This window comes from Motacilla alba, chromosome 2, assembly GCF_015832195.1.
Source record: "Motacilla alba alba isolate MOTALB_02 chromosome 2, Motacilla_alba_V1.0_pri, whole genome shotgun sequence".
Classification (NCBI taxonomy): domain Eukaryota; kingdom Metazoa; phylum Chordata; class Aves; order Passeriformes; family Motacillidae; genus Motacilla; species Motacilla alba.
Window position 1 is genome coordinate 18,280,434 of NC_052017.1, and position 20,463 is coordinate 18,300,896.

Here is a 20,463-nt window from a genome sequence, read left to right on the forward strand (position 1 = left end):
GACCTATATGCTGAACATACAAATAAATTATTGATTTTCACACCATTTCAAAAGTACCTGTATAAAAACTATATGTATATCATATTGGAAAGCCAAGACGATACACATCTGAAATGTCTCTAACATATTAAGTTGTCCTTTGGGGTTTGGGGAAAGATAAATCACTTTCTGGATCAGGAAGGAATGATAACAAAAACCTGAGCCAATCTCTGTAAACTACATTCATGTTTAAAACAAACAAACCACCTTGAAGTCCTTCCCATATTACTGAAAAGCCAAAGAGCTTTGATGAATGGCATTGTGTAATTTGCCAGCAGCATAAACAGCATGGTCAATACAATCTTCAGCATTAACCAGAACACAAACAGTGTTCAGGTAAAGTCTGACTGTGCATCCCACCACTAACACAGCTGCAGAACATGGACTGCAGGTTCTAACAGATAAAATGCACATATAGTAGCCTACACTGCTGGCTCGAAAGGCTTAACAAAAAGGCAACTGAAAAAAAAACCAAAAAAAAAAGTAGGTAGTACTATAGAGGAGGGAACACATCAGATAATGCAGACTGAAAAATATGCATTTTTTAATGCACCATCAATTAAACATTCAGTAACAGAGGATATAAAAGCACTTCAAGGATAGTGAGAAACAAAATAGCCTCAAATCAAAACTGGCAATGTATATCAGGTAGCACACAGAACAATTTTAGTGGTTTTATTCAAAATCTCAAAAATAAGTAGTTCCATGAGCAGAGAAGTTAACAATACTGATTAAATCCTGGATTTCCACAGTGTTGCATCTCACAGGCTACATAAATACACTAAGTTTTCCCACCACAATTTCTGCATCTAGCTATGAAATTCTCACTTCTTATTTTCTAGTACTACAGGCCCCTCCATTATCCAGCTCTACTACACTCCCTTCTTATGCTGGTGACTGCCTAGTTCAGCAAGAGAGAAAAAACAGGCAGTAGTTGGTTACTTTTGTCCCATACACCATCCATTCCTATTACAGGAACATACATGCTTTATACTTTTTTTTTCTGTAAACTGGACAACAGACTTCAAGCTCACTGGAGGCCAAAATCAAGAGAGACAACATGTAGACTACTTCCTTAGGAAGCTCATAAAATGGTCTCCATAAAGCTTTATTTTCTTTTATAGGTCAGAAATTTGAAACTATTACTTGAAACTATTACAACAATTCTAAGAAGAGGAAGATCTGAGATATCTGTCATAGGTGTCTCATCTTAGCATTTTGTCAAAACTTCAGAAATAAAAAGAGTATGACCAAAGAGGCTATTTTTCAAATGTAAACTTGTAGGTCCACAGAAGTTGCTAAGTACTACAAAACCTTCCTGCCTGGGCAAGGACAGATGGGCATGGGGCTGGGACAACAGCCTCAAGGGAACTCATAGTTGAAATCGCAGAAATAAAAGGAAATTTCGAGTTATAAGAACAAGAACTTCATTACACAAATTGAAGCTATAAACACGTTTTCAGTACCTTCACTTGGTGTGGCAGTCTCAAAAAGTCACCCCTAAACCCATGGCAACTTTACTTATAAAATGCAAAATGAAAAAGTGTCTTTGCATGAAGCAGTCACTTCCTTAGTAATTAGGCATGTACAAAAATCTGATTAAGTTCCATTATATAAGAAAGAATATGTTCTGTTCCACTACAATATTAACAGTGGAAGAAGTACTCCACTATGTTATTTTGTAATATGATCATAAACTGAAGTGAATTTAATGGAAAACAGAAGCAAATAAAAATGGATAATTTTTTACAGTTGTCAAAGGAGAAGAAAGTTGCACTTCAACTGCCAAGGCAACAACAATATTCACTCAAATTTATGAGATAATGAACTTGGAGGCTAGGGCCAATCTGTTTCCTTCATGAAAAAATCTGAAATCTAAGTATCAAATAATCACACTACTTTCCTGCTGGGGATGAGGAAAGTGGCAGAGCTCACTTTCAGATAGGTTGCTACAAGACTTTGCAGTAACAGTTCTAGAGGTGCACGGAAATGAGAGTTACTGATCTGCAGCTGGATAACAAGCTACACTTCCCTCCCTTTCAGTGACTGGGCATCCTTTTTTGATGGGGGCACAGCAGCCTGACACAGATCAACAGTCAATGGCTTCCTTTCACAAAGGGCATTCTGAGTACTCTCTAGAACTGAGGTAGAAGTTTAAAAAACCCCACAGACTCAAAATTCCCAAACAATGCACAGTGCTGGGGGTGGAGCGGGAGGAGGGAAGATATAAAGTCCAACTGGACGTGTTTTCAAAAACTGGTTTTCTAACTTTGAAACAGTTGCTCCAGTTTCATACCTATTGACAGAAGGCAGACTGCCACAATTATTCCCTTCGAAAATACTCTGTAGAGTGGATTTACAGTCAAAGACCAAAATACTTGACAAGAACCTTGACACAGCTGAGGAACACAATCCAGCACAGCAATATGACATATATATGGTGAATACATGATCAGAGAACCTACATATACAACAAAGACCTGAACTTTGCTATCAAACTCCATTACAATTCACCCCAAATCCTTCACAGCTCAGCCAGCAAAAGATGTTCAGGAAATCTCTCCTGTCTACTCCCACCCCTATGGTCAAACCCCTGATTGTACAACTATCTATAATCAATCAGAAATGTGTTCAACAACAGGGTGGGGGTGAAGGATCAGAACCAATCCATGTGCTACTGAAATGGTCTGCTGTGTTCAGCTAGTCCCACCTGCTAGAGTGAACAATGGTATTTTACACTTGATTCCATGTCCACTGATGGCCACTCCTGTCAGCAGTCATGTTCCCACTTTGAATTAATCCAAGCTGATTACAGGTCTTACACTGCAGCCCTCCACTGCAGAAGGGCTCAAACCCACATTTTTCATAGCCCACCTGAGATAAACGTTCTCCCTGAGAGAAAAGGTCTGAATGTGACATGAGAAGACAGATGACATGCTAGACTAGGAAGACAGGGAGAACGGTCCTGTTTTTCTACCTCACTATGTCCATCTCTAACAGTGAACAGCCGCACAAGGAAAAGTACAAAAAAAGGGCAAGCATGCAGTAATACTTTCCTCAAATGCTCTCCCAGCCTCTAGAAATCTATCATGTATGAATTTTGAGTGTGAGGAACGGTCTTTGCAATTACTAGCCTTAAATATGCTTCCGGCCTTGCCCCAATTAATATCTTCCAATCCTTTCTGAACAGATGAAACTTTTCATAACATATCTCATGGCAAAGTTACACCTTAGTTAAAGTGTGCAGTCATTTTTGGGGTGGAAGATGGCCAACACAGGCACAAAACACCTTTCACTTGTTTCCTCCAGATGTTCTGACTTCTCACATTAATCTTTGAAAAGCTTTATAACTGCCTGTTTACATGTCACAATTAACTCAGCTTTATGAAATAGGACATGCTAAGAATTTCATGCTTCTTCCACCATGAGTCAAAAAGATTTCAAGTACTCTTCTAGAATAGAATACTAAGATAAAGAGCTCCATGACCATATCTCAGACACATATGCTCATAACCACAAAAAAAGACCTGTATTTCAAATGTGCCACAGCACAAAAAGATCTTTGTAAAAGAGAAAGTTAAACAGATAGGTAAGAACAATTGATAAAGATCTTAACTTTTTAAGGTTTAAAATGTTCACTTTTGTAACAGTGAGCTGATACATACAAGCCTAAGTTACTTAAATACAGTAAACTAAAAGCAAAGCAGTTTTAGGCTCACTTAATGAGTATCCATGAATAGAAGCATGACTTGTGATCTACATTTCTTAATGATTTCAGAAAAAATTACTGTGTTTGTCTAAGATCTCTGAAAACATAGCATAGCTTCAAACCATTCTGACAGCAATCCACCTCAGTGCTCTTGTTCTTCGTTTTTATCAATTTAGATGGTTTAGCTGAGCACTAATATCTCCATGCTTTTCAATATAGGCAGATGCCTTTTTATCAACACTGAAAAACTCTGCCCAAGTTGGGCTACATTCAAAAATTTTAATTCACACTCAATACAGATTCTGTTTAGTTTAGATTATCTTGTTAAAAAAATCATACCATAAATACTGAATTTTGCCTGCATTGATGGAAAGGCCAAGGCTACAGAACTGAAGTTTCTTTGGAAACATGTTGTCTTCTAAAAACAATCACAGTACTGAGACTGACACAATGGATATCTGTTCTGTATTATGACTATTTCACTGCAACTCAAAAATCAGCATAAGACAGAACAATCAATAACAAAACAGAAAGAGGAGTATGAAATAACACAGACGACACAACAAGCAAGAACTGAAGTTACCACAGAAAGGTAACAAGCAAACATTACAATTTACAGCTATTTCTAACATAAAATAATCATGTCATTGCTTCTCCTAGTCTTTTTTTAACGTATGCACTAAAACTACCAAGAGATATGTATGCTCTACATGTGCATATATATGCATGTATAGATACATTCATCCCTCGTGCTCCTTTTCAGTGGTAGACCCATAGAAAAAGAGATGAGACTGCAAGGTCAAGTCAAAAAAGTTTGACTGTAAGATCCAGAGTGTGACTTGGGAGGACAAAGCACATTGTTTATCACACAGTGAATAGCAGGGACAACTTTCCATCTCTCAACTGAAAATTTTGTGGGTTTTGGAAAAAGGTTTGAAAAAAGCAAAGATATAAGAAGTTGATTATACAACTGCAAAACATAGCACTGAGTATACCACGTCTCTTACTGGCAAAACTGCCATGTGCCACTGTCTGCCTTCAAGGGTCTTGACTCCTTTCTATTAAGGCAGGCATCTCAATAGAACCACTTTCATGACTCCATTTGCTAGTCCTCTTCTTTAGGACTAGATTCTTTGAAACCAGTTCAATATTTTAGCTATTATCTTTCCTCCTTCAGAGTTTGTCAGCACTGAATTTCAACTGACAGGGTTTGGCCACATTTGTAGCAAAACTATTAATAATAAATCTCTCTGCTCCAAACTTGTATTTGTTTCCACTCAAAGTAAAACTCGCAGGTTTTCTTTTCGGTACTGTATTGCTGATGTGCAGCCAGCTTAAACTCAGTGCAATGAAAAAACAAGCTCCTCACACAGATTCCATCAAAACTCTTACTGACAGTGACATTTACAATCCTCAGCATTACCTGACACATAATCTGAATATGCTGTTGGAGTAAATTATCTTCCTTTATTTAAATATTTATCTCAAGTTTTAATACTTTCTTTTCATCCTATATAAACACACATGACAAGATCTCTTCTTGCTGTTCATATTATCAAAATTTCTACCTACCCTCATGGATTTCATCCAGATACATGCTTCTGACAAAACAAGAGCCCTACAATATTGGGATGGGGGGAGGGAGGGAAAGAGAGAAAGGCAATACTGGGGGAAAAAAGTAACCAACTTAACCTCAGGGAGTATCATGAAACATCACCACCACCACCCCACTACCCCACAGAAGGTAATTAGATGATAAATCCTGCCCAAACACCATTCTAAAACAAACACATAGCTACCATTATGCTGCTCCACAACAGTAAGTTATATAAAGCATTACTACTGTTTGGCAATATATGGCCTTCCAACTATCTGTGCCACTAGTTTAAAAAACAAGAAGTGCAATGTGGAAAGAAGTCACAAATGGCATTCCATCGATTTCTGTTCTGCACGCTCCTGTGAATCTATACCTCTTCAACATTAAACAGCGAAAAGGCTCTGCTCATAAAACAGCAGAAACTCACCAAGTCCAAATTCAGCACACTTTGTCAGATACCCTTCAGATGTTTTATTTTTGTTCAGAAAAATGGTGAGCTTGCTTTCCTTCATCTCAAAGCTGGTTCAGAGCATTGTTTACCTGGGAGAGTGAGAGGGAAACCCTATATCAAAAGGAAAAAAAGCTAAACCTATTTTACTAAAGCAAAGCAAATCTAGAGAAATTTCAGTATTTCTCACCACACACAGACTATGAAACATGAAGTTAATGCAATATTAAAATTTTTATTACTTAAGAGACCCACCACTCCAGACATCTGCCTGACAGGTGTAACTCATGGCTCTGACAGTGCAAAAAGCAAAAGTTCTATAAAACTGTAATGACTGCCACCTTCAAATGCAAAAAAAACTTGACCGTGCAAAGTTTCAAACATATAAATTCTTTTGCATTCACTGAATTTCAAGTCAATACAATTAGCAATGCATACAGCACTGCTCTTCTAACATACTTGCACAGCACTAAGAAAACTTCTATTTGAGGCTGGGACAAATGGATAAAAATTTCCAATTTGTATTAACAGATCACCTGACATCAAATAAATATCACACTGAGAAATAAACTTGATAATCTTCAAAATTAGCTTCATGAGAGAGTTTTAAATCTTCCAGTAACTTGTGAATACAGCTATGATTGTTTCCTACAAACTAACAATAGCCTTGAAAAAGTAAACCAAGTTCTAATTTAATAAGATATTTCATTTCCACTGGCTATGAGTGAATACAGAAACAGCGGTACAAAGCCAATGCTGAATACTAAAAGGAAACAGCCATTAGGTACATTAAAGATTCAATATTGCTCCCTCTGAAATTGATAGTTCTGTTATCAGTGACACAAACGAGCAGCAACAGGCTGTCAGAACAAAGAATGGACAAAACAAGGCTACCTTCACATGCATTACTTGTAGTAATTTAAGTAGTCAGGAAGGGAAGTGGGAGAATGCCTGAGGTAGACATCACTGTAACACACCTATGAATGGAGCACAGAAGAAGGACTAGAAAACACTATTCACAAAATTAAAGAAAAGAATCTCAGAACTGGAATAAAACTGTTATCGTTTTACTTCACACATACAAAAAGATCATAAAAAGAGAACTGAGGAACTATTGACCTATCAGGCTCCTGCAGACAATCTACAAAGTTTTCACTCAAGTACTGAACAATTGACGCACTGCAGACCTGTATTTCACCCAATCCATAGAATATGCAGACCTTCAATCAGGCTTTTCCACAAAAGGCTACCCTTTGTGATAAATGAACCTCTGAAAAAGATTCTAATATAACTTACCATTATGTATGGCATTCATCAACTTCACGAAAGCTTTTGAGTTAGGAGAAAAAGGGCTTCATGTTAAGATCATGTTTAACAGACGCACAAAAGAATGTATGTATAGACAGGAATTTCAGTGAACAATAATATACCTGAATACATCTTTCTTGTATTAGAGCTCTGATCATTTACAGTAGCACAAATTGTAAAATGGATTTATTCCTAGCCACTATAATGTTTTACTTACATTTCTTTTATCGGTGTTGGTTAGATTTTGAATGTCAAGTATAAGAACATTTCAGTACATGCCAATTAGCTGTATTCTAAAGCTAGCATTACAAATAAAAATTCAAATTCTTTCCAGTGGCAATCAGTCCCCCCAAGAAAAGACTGATTTTAATTTCATTGTCTGCAACAAATTTAGAAACTCAAACGGAAGTTGCCTTGCTAATTTTAATCACAAGGCATCTGCTTCGCTTCACTGATAGATTGGGATGAACTCAAGCAATCAAGTCTAACAGGAAATGTTTGTGTCTCCTGGACTTTAGAGAGCTCAGTTCAAGAGCAACTCAGATACATAGAAAGAACGTCCAACTAGTGGTATACCAAAGGAGATGCTCACATGAACTTCCTTTCCTTCATGGGTTGGGGTGTTTAGAGAGTATTGATCAGAGATCAATATTGATCTCTGATCCTGAAGTGCCAGAACACACTCACATCCTCTGCCATGCAGCTGAAGTCTCCAACACAGCACCACAGCAGTAATGAAGTCTCCAACACAGCACCACAGCACTGTAATGCCCAGTTGCAGAGTGGTGACAGCCAAGCAGATACCAGCCCTCTTCCACTCAACCCACCAGCTTATTCCTGCTAGGATAATGACCTCAAGACTACTCAATTACTTTAGTTTCAGTCTGCTCATTCACTCTGTCACACTAAGGAACAAAGCCCTCAGTTTACACATCTGGTTTGACTTGGTAATCAAATGATTTTACAGGCCACAGTGGGGCACACACCTCTGTCATACTCCCATGGGGGAATTTTATACCTGCATCAGCCTCTGAGATCTGACTGCAGTAACTATTTGGGGTCCAACCCAGCAACTACCTTTAATGCTTTATTTTTCTCTTCTTTACTCTTGCCACAGTAGAAGCTACTAAACATTGCTGTCATAAGCCATTTTTAAACTCTTCTGAAGGGCCTTATGAATATCCTAATTTCAAAAAGATGAATGAACAAAGACGTCTTAAACTTCTGTCATTCATACTCAAAGATTACAAAACTAACTAAGAAGCAACTTTAAAAAATGTAAGCTTTGACTTTTACCTACTGACTAAAACTGAATAACTAGCCAAAGGTACGTCAATGGAAATACTTCTAAAATTTGGAATATTTTAATTAAAGCATTAATTTACAAAGTCTGTTCTCTGAAAAACATAAATACTAATGTTTGAGGATTTTAACTTTGTGGTACAGAAAAAACACACAATGTACAAAACTCTGTATGATTTTTGACAGAAGTGCATTAATCTGAAATAAATGAAACTGATAATTTTCATTAACCTTCTTAACAGTTTTCAGAGAACTAACAAAACACAAAAATACACTCATAATTTACAAGGAAAAAAATTACTAAAATGCACAGAGCTGATATGACTTGAATCACATTATACCATACAGGCAAATTCTTTCTCAGGTGCAGAGGACACAATGCAACTGCAGTCTGCCACTCTTCAGTGCAGAATCATTTCACCCACACCTACTCTCCACAGCCTTTATTTGATTATAATTGTATCCATTCTCTCCAGTGCTGCTCAATTTTTTTGTGCAGAAGAAATAGCAGCCATTTTGATCCATCATTGCTTTCAAAACTGAAGAAAGTCCCTTTGAAATTTAAGGAATCATTGGGTAGGTTTGGAAGGAAGTTTGGGGTGGTGGTGGGGTTTTTTTCTTTCTTCTTCTTTATTTTTTATTTTATTCCAACAAGCTCAGCCCTAGACTGCTGAAGCTACACCTTCTGCTTTTGTTTCTTTAAAACTGCACTGAACAGGAGCCACCACTAATCCAAGCAATCACATACAATGTATTCCCAAACATCATTCAAGAGGTATGAGAAAGTTTCAAAGCAGAATAGACTAGATATGTCCCAATGCAAAATTTACTACTCTAAGATAACACTTCATAGATAAACAAGGAAGAGATGCAGTTAAAGAGCTAACAAAACACTAGCTGTTCTAACACAGACCTCATCCAATTACACAAGGAAGGGCCAACACTAGATCAGCCCTGCTTGTGACTGATGGAGCTAATTCTAGACTCCCCCCAAGCCTCTCCACAGAACAGAAGGAGAACTGTTGCCCTACCACCACTCCCTTCCACACTCCATAAATTAGTAGAAGGCAGATGAAAAAAGGTGTTTTATTCTGGAAGGAAAAAAGAGCTACTGTCTTGGTTCCTGTGTAACTGCCTTTATTGGCAGCTAGGTCTTTCCTGACTCCTGCACTGAAGTATCCCCTCCCAGCCACCCAGTTTTCTGCTACAATGTACAGCCAAATTGAAATTCAACATGCTAAGGTGTCAAGAAAGGTTAGGGACAGTGAATGGTAACTATATATATATACACACACACACACACACATACATATATATAGATATAAAACTATATAACTATATATATATAACACTATATAATTATATATGTATATGCTGTAGTATCTGGACTTCACTTCTCATTGCTTTTGTTTATTTGCTATCTCGGGTGCCTCTTCCACTTTCCTCTCAGTCCTGGCTAAATCTTTCCTCTCTTCATGCAATCCTTACAGCAGCTGCTATTGTTTGCTTTTCTTAGAGCCTTACAACTACTCCTCCTTAGAATCAATCCTACTCAGAAAAAACTTGAATGCTTCCAGCTCATTCATTTCTATTTCTGAAATGATTCAGTATTAATACCTACATCCAAGCTACCACTCTCTGGCTGTTCACTACTTGTTTTTAAGGGAATTGGTTACGCATAAAAAACCTTAAGTTCCATTCTAAGCTTACCATTACTTCAAAACAGAAAAAAAGGCTAGTGACTTCGTCTCTAGGAAGGATGCTGTTTGCTGTAACCAAGCCCTAAATCCATCAGATTAGGCATTTGTCCATGACAGTTATCATGCTTTAAGCAAAAAAAAGTGAAAAAACCCAAACAAAACAAATTCCAACAATTTGTATTTGACATTCTTATGTGAAAGCTAACTATATTGACAGCTTATGAGCCACTTTTTCTTTTGGAGGGATGAGGCATGTGTTTGTTTTTTTGTTTGTTTGCTGGGGGAGGTTCTGTTGAGGTTTTTTTAATTTACTTGGAATCTCTAGTCATTCTTATCTCACAGATGTTCAAAACAAATAAACAATGGGAAACAGAAATAAAACCAAGTCAAGTATGTAGGATCTAACAGGATTACTCATGCAGAAGTCCCAGTCGCACGTTCGTATTCTTCAGTTCCATTACCAGCTTCCACAAATCCCTTGTCAACTCGGATTTCTAGAGCTATACTGGTCCAAAGAACACAGATGCTCATTCACTTTTTTTATTACCTAAATTTTCCATTTTTTCCTGTTACTTAGGTTAGTGAGGACCCTTTTCTGAACCTTCTACCATTGCACGTAATTCTCTCTCCCAAAAACGTATGCAGCAAGTTAGATCACTGTCAAGATGAACAGTTTTCTTCCTGTTATACTTATGGCCTTCTCACATATCTACCAAATCTGACACTGAAGGATGAAGACTTCTATTTAAAAGCTGAATAAAAAGTATATAAAGAGCTATATGAAGCAATGAGTTTGCATCTAAACTAGGTGTTAAATCCCAGTTTGGTTCAAATGGACAAAAATGGCTTTACAGTCAGGATCAGATAAGAAGTGGCTTTTCTAACAATGGAAAATAGTTTATTTCACTTACCATTTCCTGCATTACCAGCACAAAAGCTCTTGCAAGAACTGTCCTGCTAAGAATTTTAACAGCACACTGCGTATATGGCATACCTGTATATCAATTTCCTACAACAGCTTTTCAGGTATGCCTAATATTCCTGAAAGAAAGTTTTATTTGAGTAACCTTCTGGAAATACATTGTTGGCTTACTGCTGCCAATTTTCTGCGTTTTAATCATGTTGGGGAAATTTATCAAAAGGAGCTCCCATTCAGATGGATCTACATGCCCATCGTGCAGGTAGAGGTAATGTCTGTACAGAATCAGAACGCCATACAGTGCAAAGGCACTGGGACACACTGTCACTTACTGTCCATAAGGACACCTCTTTATGCACATGGAGCTACCAGGGGCCCCCCTGGCTGCACATCCTCCCTTGGAGAGCCAGAATTGTGGGAATGCATGTGCTGCAGCACTGTGCCAAGTGACACGCTACATTACCACAGGCGACCTGGAGCTTCAGAAAGATGCTGTGCTTAGTCCTATATAACCTGCTTAAGTGAGAAAAATAAATTATTTACATATGAAGGTAGCACAGGGACTTGATAATCACACACTTCGCCCTATTATATTTGTTTTAAAAAGCAGTATAGTTCCTATACAAATGTGAGTGTCATCCTATATGAGTGTCACATGAATCTCTCCATTCTAAGTCTTAATGGATTTGTCCCGGAGCATCATCTTTCACTGAAAAGCTCAATTATTTTAAGGGAACTAGTCTTTTTTATGCCACTGTATTATGTTAGCATTTATATTTTTTTATTTTCTTTTTGAAACTTTACAAGGGAATTGCAGAAATTATTATGATAATCAACAACAGCTCTAGACATCACAGCCTCCCCCCAAATATAATCCTGAGACAACCTTCAGTCAGTTTAACTTCTGGTACTGCAGGTCTTCACATCAAATAAATGGAAAATTTAAATGCTAAGTACACTTCCATCTGATTTTAAAAACCTGACTGTAGTGTTGTCACCCCTGACTGACAACAACAACAAAAAAAATTTACCATATGAATTGGACAATCTTCAGAAGGACAAAAAAGCTTCAAGAACTCTCAACACATACACATCACTTATTTTTCAGATATATTTGATTTCTAAAGACTTGAAAGTCTGTAAGATCTGAAAAGTACAATTTTCAAGGAAGGGTAAAAAACCCTACTGCTCCTTTTATAGTCAAGTCTCTTCTCTACCCTCCCCCACACACATTTTTTTTTATGTTCCCATGTCACCTTTAACAGATTTTATGGAGTTAAAAGACTGATTGCTATCTCACATTTGACTTACAAAGAATGCCATACTCTAGTAATTGACTGCAGATGCTGAAAAATGTTCACACTCAAGAAGATGAATATTTTCATTTTAAAATATATATATATATATATACACACACAAAAAACCTCTTAATTTGATACCATTTTGAAAGTCCTTTTTTTAAGTTAAGCCATTTTAAAGGAGGTTCTGGGAACTAAACAGTTACAAGTAAGCAAACACTTGTATCTCACTTTATTTTCCAAGCAGCAATAGAATTAAGGAATGTATCTTCAGAAAAGGGATACACCTCTAAAGCAAGGATCAAGTTTTGCAACAGACATCTGACAGGATAGAAATCTTAATTGCTTCACAGTGTCTCCTTATTCCCTTGCTCTATTTAAAATTATAATTCTTAGTTTTATAATAAGAGTTAAAGAACTAACATAATCTAAGCACAAAACTGGAAGTTTCAGTACATTTTCTCTTTCTGCCCATATATTTTTCATGTAATAATGGTAATACCACACACTTTTACTCCATGTATCTGCAAAGACCATCAGCCACTGGAAAAGCAGGCAATTTATTTTCTTCACTATGCAGACAACAATAGTAGCAAAGCTGTCAGCCAGATCTCATCCATGCAGTGTAGTTTATGCAGATTACCCAGGCCTAAAGTAAGTTAGTTTTTATCAGGAGTTCAAACCCAACACCAAATATATACAAGGCACTTTGTAGGCTTATGAGTCAAACATAATATAAAAGCAAGCAGTTTACAAAAAGGTTATGAACTTCACTGAAAACCTTCCCTTACCAAACAAAACAGATTTATAGCTAAATTTGGAAAGTAGTAAGCACAGAAACTTAAGTAGCCTTTAAGCCCTTCCCAGCCCATTTTCTTCTCTGCCAGTATAGATACAACTAATAAACAGTCAATGTAATCATAAAGATACTTATTATGTTTCAAAAAGCTTGTATTTAGATACCAGTTCCACAAATAATTTTGTACGGGCAAAAATCCAGACCTGCAGAATTTTTTGTATTTGTTATTAAATTAATATTTGGGTAGAAGACTCACAAAGCTTGAATAAAACCAGTATTTCAAACAGTTTAGAAATATTTACATCTTTTTGCTAAGCTGTTTAAAACTATGTCTTTCTCCCATAACTAGTAACTACCAAAATTTTCTTTATTTTGTTATTAAACGAAAGACCTAAAAGGGAAGTCAAGAAAATACACATTCCCTTTCCCATATTGATTTTTTTGCTTTGTTGAAGGTTTTTTTAGCATCTGAAATGTATTACAAGTTCATAATTTAAACATACTATTTGCTGTTGACTGTCAGAGTATAATAAATAAATAAATAATGACATACTTTGACATTTAAATAGAAGCTAATGCCCAGACTCACCATAATTTGGGAACTTAGTTTAAAGATAAAATCTTCAAAATTTCTATTTTAACCTGACCAACACATTCTCATACAGCAATTAACTAGTCATGAATTTCCACAGCTGCCAAGATCTCCTCTGAAATTAGCAGGCCTTGGCAGCTTGACATGGAAGCTCCATCCTAGTTATTAGAGCTTCCCTTCCCTGGGTCATTATTTTTTCGCTTCAGAAAGCCCTCCCATCTGTTTTCACTCAAAACCAAAAACTTTACAATTTTTTGAGAAAGGAAAACTTTGCTTTGTTTTAAATCAAGTTTTGTTTCGAAGTGATGTTCCAAGAGTTTCTGGTCTTGCAACACTCACAAGGCGGCTGATTTGCATCTCATGCACAGAACACTGCTTCCATGGCAAGTCAGGCAGCTTGGAGACTTCAAGAGTGGAACAGGCTGAAAATTTCTTGTTTTCAGCTGCCCATCCAATTAGGCACTATACTGTACTTTTCTATTAACTTTAAAAAAAGCCCCAAAAGACCACAACCCTCACCCCAAAAAAAAAAAACAACCAAAAAACCCAAAAACCACCAACCAACAGAAAACAGCAATTACCAGTACCCAATTACCAAAAAAGTCTTGACCAGGAAGAGTACTTATTTTTGCATAACTAAAATCATGCTTCTAAACATTTTTGTAAATTGAAATATTCTCAAATTAAAGATATTTCAGTCTAGCAAAGAGCTTCAGACTCTTAGAAAAGCATGTTTTAAATATATCAATCATTGTATGCCTCTTCTCCACTTTCATATTCATAGTCATACTTTAGGAGGAAATTAGCACCATAAATAAATATAGCACTTTGCTACCTGCAACATGTATAGAGTAACTCCAATTAATTGTGATGTAACTTTTCTATCCCTTCTTGAAATGAGTGTCACAGTGATGATAACAGCCTTTTTTTTCCCCTAAAGTATACTAATGTTCAGCTCTCCATCATTATTCAGAAGTTTTTCAGAACTGTTTTTAAAACACATCTCTGTCAGGAAGTTCATTGTTCGGTATTTTTTTCCACAGCCTTCTAAATCAAGGAATTCTTATTTATTACATCCAAGCACATTTTTTGCAACATATGTTTTTAGAAACCACCCTGAACCCTCAGAGCAAGCAGCAAAGATGACTTAAACTCCTCAATCTCTGACAAAAGCATAGAACATGCTATACTGGGAACTAATTCTAGCAGACTCATGCTGCCTGAAACTTTACTACCAACTACTGTATTTTGAAATGCATTATTTGCCCAGTTACAAACTACTTTAACTACTTTTACTTAAACTATGTTAAACTGATGCACCATGCTACATTTTCTTTCAAAAATCAAAGAGAAAATATTAGAATTAGGTTCATAGGTAAGGATCAAACAAGAATCTTTGCAAGCACATTGACTTCTTAGCTCTGGAACTCCTGCACCTGCAAATCAAATAAATATGTTTGACTAAACTGTATCTTCTAGAAAATACATTTTCAGAACTGAGATCTGTTCAACTATTACTTTCTCCCACTTGATGATGTTTTACTTCTTTGTTAGGTTAAGGATCATTGTACCAGTTTTCAGTTCCTCATATGATATCCATGTCTGATAAACTCACTCCTTAGCTGTTCTCCAATAATGTACTTTTTTTCAGTCATTGAATCCTTCTTGTAGCTCTTTTCTTTACACAGAGCGAATCACAGAACCATACGTAGTATTCAAAGACCAGACACACTCTGAATGCAGAGCTGCCTTTCTCATTAGCTTGCTGTTTATGCATTAAAACATTTTTTAAACACAGCTCAGCACTGCAAACTCAGACACAACTGATTAATCACCTTTATCCTTTTTCTCTACAGTCCTTCTTTCCCCAGAAGGCCATCCTTATCCTGCAAGTATACATCCATCTTTCTAAGATAATCTTCTACTTTAGCTCTACCAACATAACTCTTAGTTTTTACTGCTGACCAAGAGATTCATTTTACCCTGGCCTCATAACCAGACTTTCTCAAAAATTGCAGCATTTTCCAATAGATTTCACAGACTATTCTGAATTGGAAGAGATCCACAAAGATTGCTGAGTCCAACCCTTTGGTGGCTTGAGGATCAAAGCTGTGACCTTGGTGTTAAGAGCACCATGTTCTGACCAACTGAGCATAAGGGGAAATAACAAAATGATGCAAACATTGGTTTAATAATTCTATGAACAAAATAAAATTGAAACTTATCCATTAATTATAGTTCATGGAACGATTTTCTGACTTCCTAGCATTGCAAGTCTTTATTTTAAATGTCATGCTGTATCAATTGAAATGTAGACACCTACTATACCACTTCTATTAAAAAATTGGGAAATAAAATAAAACCAGTCCAATAAGTTATTTTCCATAAATCTCAATATCCACCACTAATCATTGCACCTTTGTATGTCTTAAAATCTTCCTTCCTTCTGTCAAACACATCCTAATTGCATAACATTAACTACTTGTCAGTCTTTCTCATAACTTCATGCGTTTTAAAGACTTACTGAAATTTAACACTGACAGTCTAAAAGCATGGAAGTAGGAGGTTTTCATCATCAGGAAATGTCAATACTTCTGGCTGTAGCTGCTGATAACAACTGTTTTACTTAAGAACTCTGATGCATTTCATGATAATCCCCATTTTCATAAACTAAGTCCTCATGTGATTTCTTCCCTGTTACCTGATGAACATCTCCATGTTTTCTACACCAACAATCATCCATTTTAACATTTTAATCTTGTACATTATTCACCAATCTCAACACCACTTCTGTTCAGTCTCAAATATGAAGAATGAAATTCTCCATGCATTTAGTCCTTAAATGCCATTAGTATCTATTAGTATCAATTAGTATCAATTTCTTCTTTATATTCTATCTCCTCTGAATACAAACTGGCTTTTTAACACAGCAAGACTTCTGCTTTGGTGCACTTTGCGGATAAACATAATAGCAAAAACTGTTTCAGAATAATTTTTCCAACTTTTTCTCCCAGTAGATTCAGCTACTAAGTCAAACTTCAAACACAGCATCATGAAGATGCAACATAAGTACTGAGGAACCTCGTATCTCAATAATTTCAAGTTACTCTTCTGTTCTGAAACGCAGAGTTCCCTTATGTCATCAGAGCAACAGTGAGCTTAACAGTACAATGATCTTGCACAGCACAACGTCTGTAACACTGACAAAGGTTTCAGCACTGTTTGAATCAGATGGAAATGGAGACAAAAAATACATGGAACTAATCTGAAGCATTTAGCAAACTCATGTACAAAGCTGAAACTTCACTGCACAAGACAAGATCAACTCAGAGGGACCTGCGCCAAAAACATTAACAGTTTCTCAGAATTTGAAATACTGCTTTAATAAAATATAATACTGGGTTTGGATGAGTCTTTTATTCCAAAAAGGGTCTAGTGTTACCAACCAGAGCATATTGAAGACTGGCTAAGGGCAGAATATATATAGGATGCAGAGACAAATTAGAAAGACAAATTCTAATTTAACCTCAATCAAGACAAAGGAATTCCAGAAGATGGACACAGTAAGGGTGCTGAAACAATGGGCTAACCATTTTGAGGCCCACTTGGTAATTTAATGTTTTCTAGTCTTCTTAAAGAACAACAACAAAAAAAAAGTATAAGCCTTTTTTTAGGGTTTACAGTACACATAATGCCATAAAATCAATTTTACAAAAAATTAAAATATTGAAGCAAATAATCCCCTGAAGTCCTTAGCTACTGAAGTTGATACTGTACAATTCGTTGTACATTTGAAATCAAGAGCAGAACCGGGAAAGACAGAGAAGTGCCTGAAGCATTGTAAGAATTGCAGCAGCAAGCATCCATGCTGAACTTGGAAGACACTGCACAATGAAACAGAAATTTCAGATTACTTCTGATACTTCTTTCCATTTTACATTGCTGGATTATTCCACAAACGTCAGAAGTTACTGTACATCACACAGAATGTTCTTTTTCCTGTTGCTGAGGGACACAAGTGCTATAGAATACTAGACTAAAAATCTTTAAATATTATTCCCCAGAAGGTTTCTGAGAATGAACTCAATCCTGAGAATACAGCTTGGACAGCTTTGACTTGGAAAGTTAGATAGTTCTGTAAAATAGCGGAGTTTAGATGAAATCAATACACACTTTCCCCTATTAAAAGATTCAGATCCTGAAATCACTCAAAGATCAACCCTATTTGGGGTGGACCATTATTAGCTTTATATAACTCCTCCAATAACTTGGGCCTTTTTAGACAATAAACTTTAAATGCTTGTGAATTCTTAAAAAAAAGAGAAGTATGGTTTGTAAATGAGCTGATATCTAAAGAACTTTGGTGGGGTTTTTTTTAAATAGAGTGCTAGTAAAATGTACATCTACTGCAAAAATTCTGTATCACTCTTCCAATTTAATATTTATTTCATTTTTCAACAGTTAGGTTTTTTTCTTTTTTGAATACAGTGTTAAAGTAATGCATAAAATGTTTCCTGTCAGGTTATGAATACATTTCAGAAAAAAAAATAGCATTAAGATTGAACATTTAAGTTTAACCTTGAGCACATCAGATCTTTTGCATGGCAAACACAACCTGAGTGTATGTGTTGTAACGGCTTCTAATAACACGTCCTTATAATATACCAATATTCATGGTACACTGCTGTTATTAAGCAGGAAAAGAGAAGCCCTTTGGACTGGATAAGTTTGGAAATGACAAATATTTCTACAAAATTAGCTGAATATACTTACTCTGAATAAAACTTTTTGGGAAGACACCTAATTATGTATAAATAGCACATGATGAATCTGTGTTACCTTTTAAAATACGCTTCCCTTCACACTTCATCTCATTTGAAAATTAATTATGAACAAAATTATCATACATCTGTGAAGTCCTGTTTTTCATAATTTTTATGGATCTCAACAAGTACTCTTCAGAAAATTGAAAGAGAATGATAGCTTTACATAGCTGCTGTTTGGAAGACTATTAAAAAAAAAGAGGAGGAGATTCTTGCAAAAGTGCCTCAGAAGCTTTGCTTAGCATGGGCTAGCTCATTCCTGATTCGGCTTCTTTGAGGTATCAAGGTAATTCCAAGTAAGAGGCAATAAAAACTTTTTGACTTGAGCACTCTGTGTTTTCACTCACTACATTCACATGCACAAAAATCTTATCTGAGGGCTTGGATCAAATAATTTAGATTCACTTGGATCTTGTTACTCAACAATGTAGTGGGCACATTGAAAAGAGAAGTATTAGCATATTATTCCTGAGAAAATACATGTTTCTGATAATACTGGTAAGACTCATATGTCCTTCTTCACTGCAATACAAAAAATTGTTGTAAATTGGGTTATTGGGTTGCTAAACCTAAACATGCTAATGATGAAGCAAGGAGAGCAGCACTACAACCATAAAAAAAAAAAAAAAAAACCACCAGGAGATGAGGGAGAAGAGTACATTACAAGAATAAGCTGTTATTCAAGCAGAAGTTTCTGGACAAATTTAAGAGCCCGTGCTCAAAGACATCCTATTTGTTTTTGTATCTCTGGGTTTTCTTGATTTTGTTAGGGAGATTTTATTTATGAATTTTGTTTGTTCATTTATTCATATCCATGTTCTTTGGCATCCTCAGAAAATATCTCTTTTAGAGGACAGGTGTAATGCTGGCCACCAAGAATCTAAGGATACTTAATAGATGTGAAACTAGAGGCCGAATATCATGATAAAAGTAATAAACCAGACATGGTATTTCCATCCATGTATTTATTCACACAGAGTTTAACATTATCACTGGCATCTTCTAGATGGAAGATTGAGAAGGAATGAAGAGGACAAAGGAAGCAAGAATGGACCTGGAAAAAGGAAAGGCCTGATCAAGGAGCAGACGAGAGCAGAATATTCTACGATAAATGTAAGAGGGGAAATGTGGGTCAGTCACTTCAAACCAAGACCTTGTACTTCTATCTCCTACCCCAACTACAGCAATACATAATCCACCTCAAAGAGATCATAAAGGAATAAGAAAGCTCATACTATAATAATCAGAACACTGACATAAATCTGCTAGATGCTCACTATTCATAAAAGAGGTAAACGTGTTCTTAAAACTGTATTTTAAACAGAAAGATAAATAGTGACCTATGAAGTTTTATCATATGCCACTTCCCTCCAGTGATTTTTATATAGGAAAAGTATTTTTTAATATAGCTGCTACTGCTATTGCCATTATTACACATAATAAAAATGATCATTTGTGTGTACCTAACTGCTTTAAAACAATGCGGCTTTGACATCAAGTTTTTAAGTACCTGCCTTGCTCTGAAAGAAATACAGGGGTTTTTCCTTGAACTATGTATATTTTAAAAATATCTCTTGCTTCTAGAGTGAAAATATACAATACAAAAAGCATAAAACCCTCCCCAGAAGCAAGTATTCAAGCTCCTTCTCTTTCTTCACCCAAATGAGAAAAATTAAGAAAAAGAAAAAGAAATTAAAAAAAGAAAAAAAAAAGTTTGACGTTTCAAAAGTGAGGTAATTTGTTATTTTTTACATCACAAAAGCTTTGAAAGAAACTTCAGAGCAACAAAGACTTTGGTAGATGAGAGTATCCTGCCAGGCCATTCCACACACAGGTTTACTGGAAACAGAAAGCCTCTCACAGCCCCAGATGTGCATAACATTTAGAACAGAGGAAGAACAAACCAGCCAATTTCAATTGCTAAACAGC

The 20,463-nt window shown here is 36.1% G+C and overlaps 1 protein-coding gene across 7 annotated transcripts in view; it reads right to left on the reverse strand.

The window, feature by feature from the left end:
• Window positions 1–20,463, reverse strand: part of MLLT10 (MLLT10 histone lysine methyltransferase DOT1L cofactor) — a 136,850-nt gene that overhangs the window by 34,794 nt on the left and 81,593 nt on the right. The gene's annotated exons all lie outside the window — the stretch shown is intronic.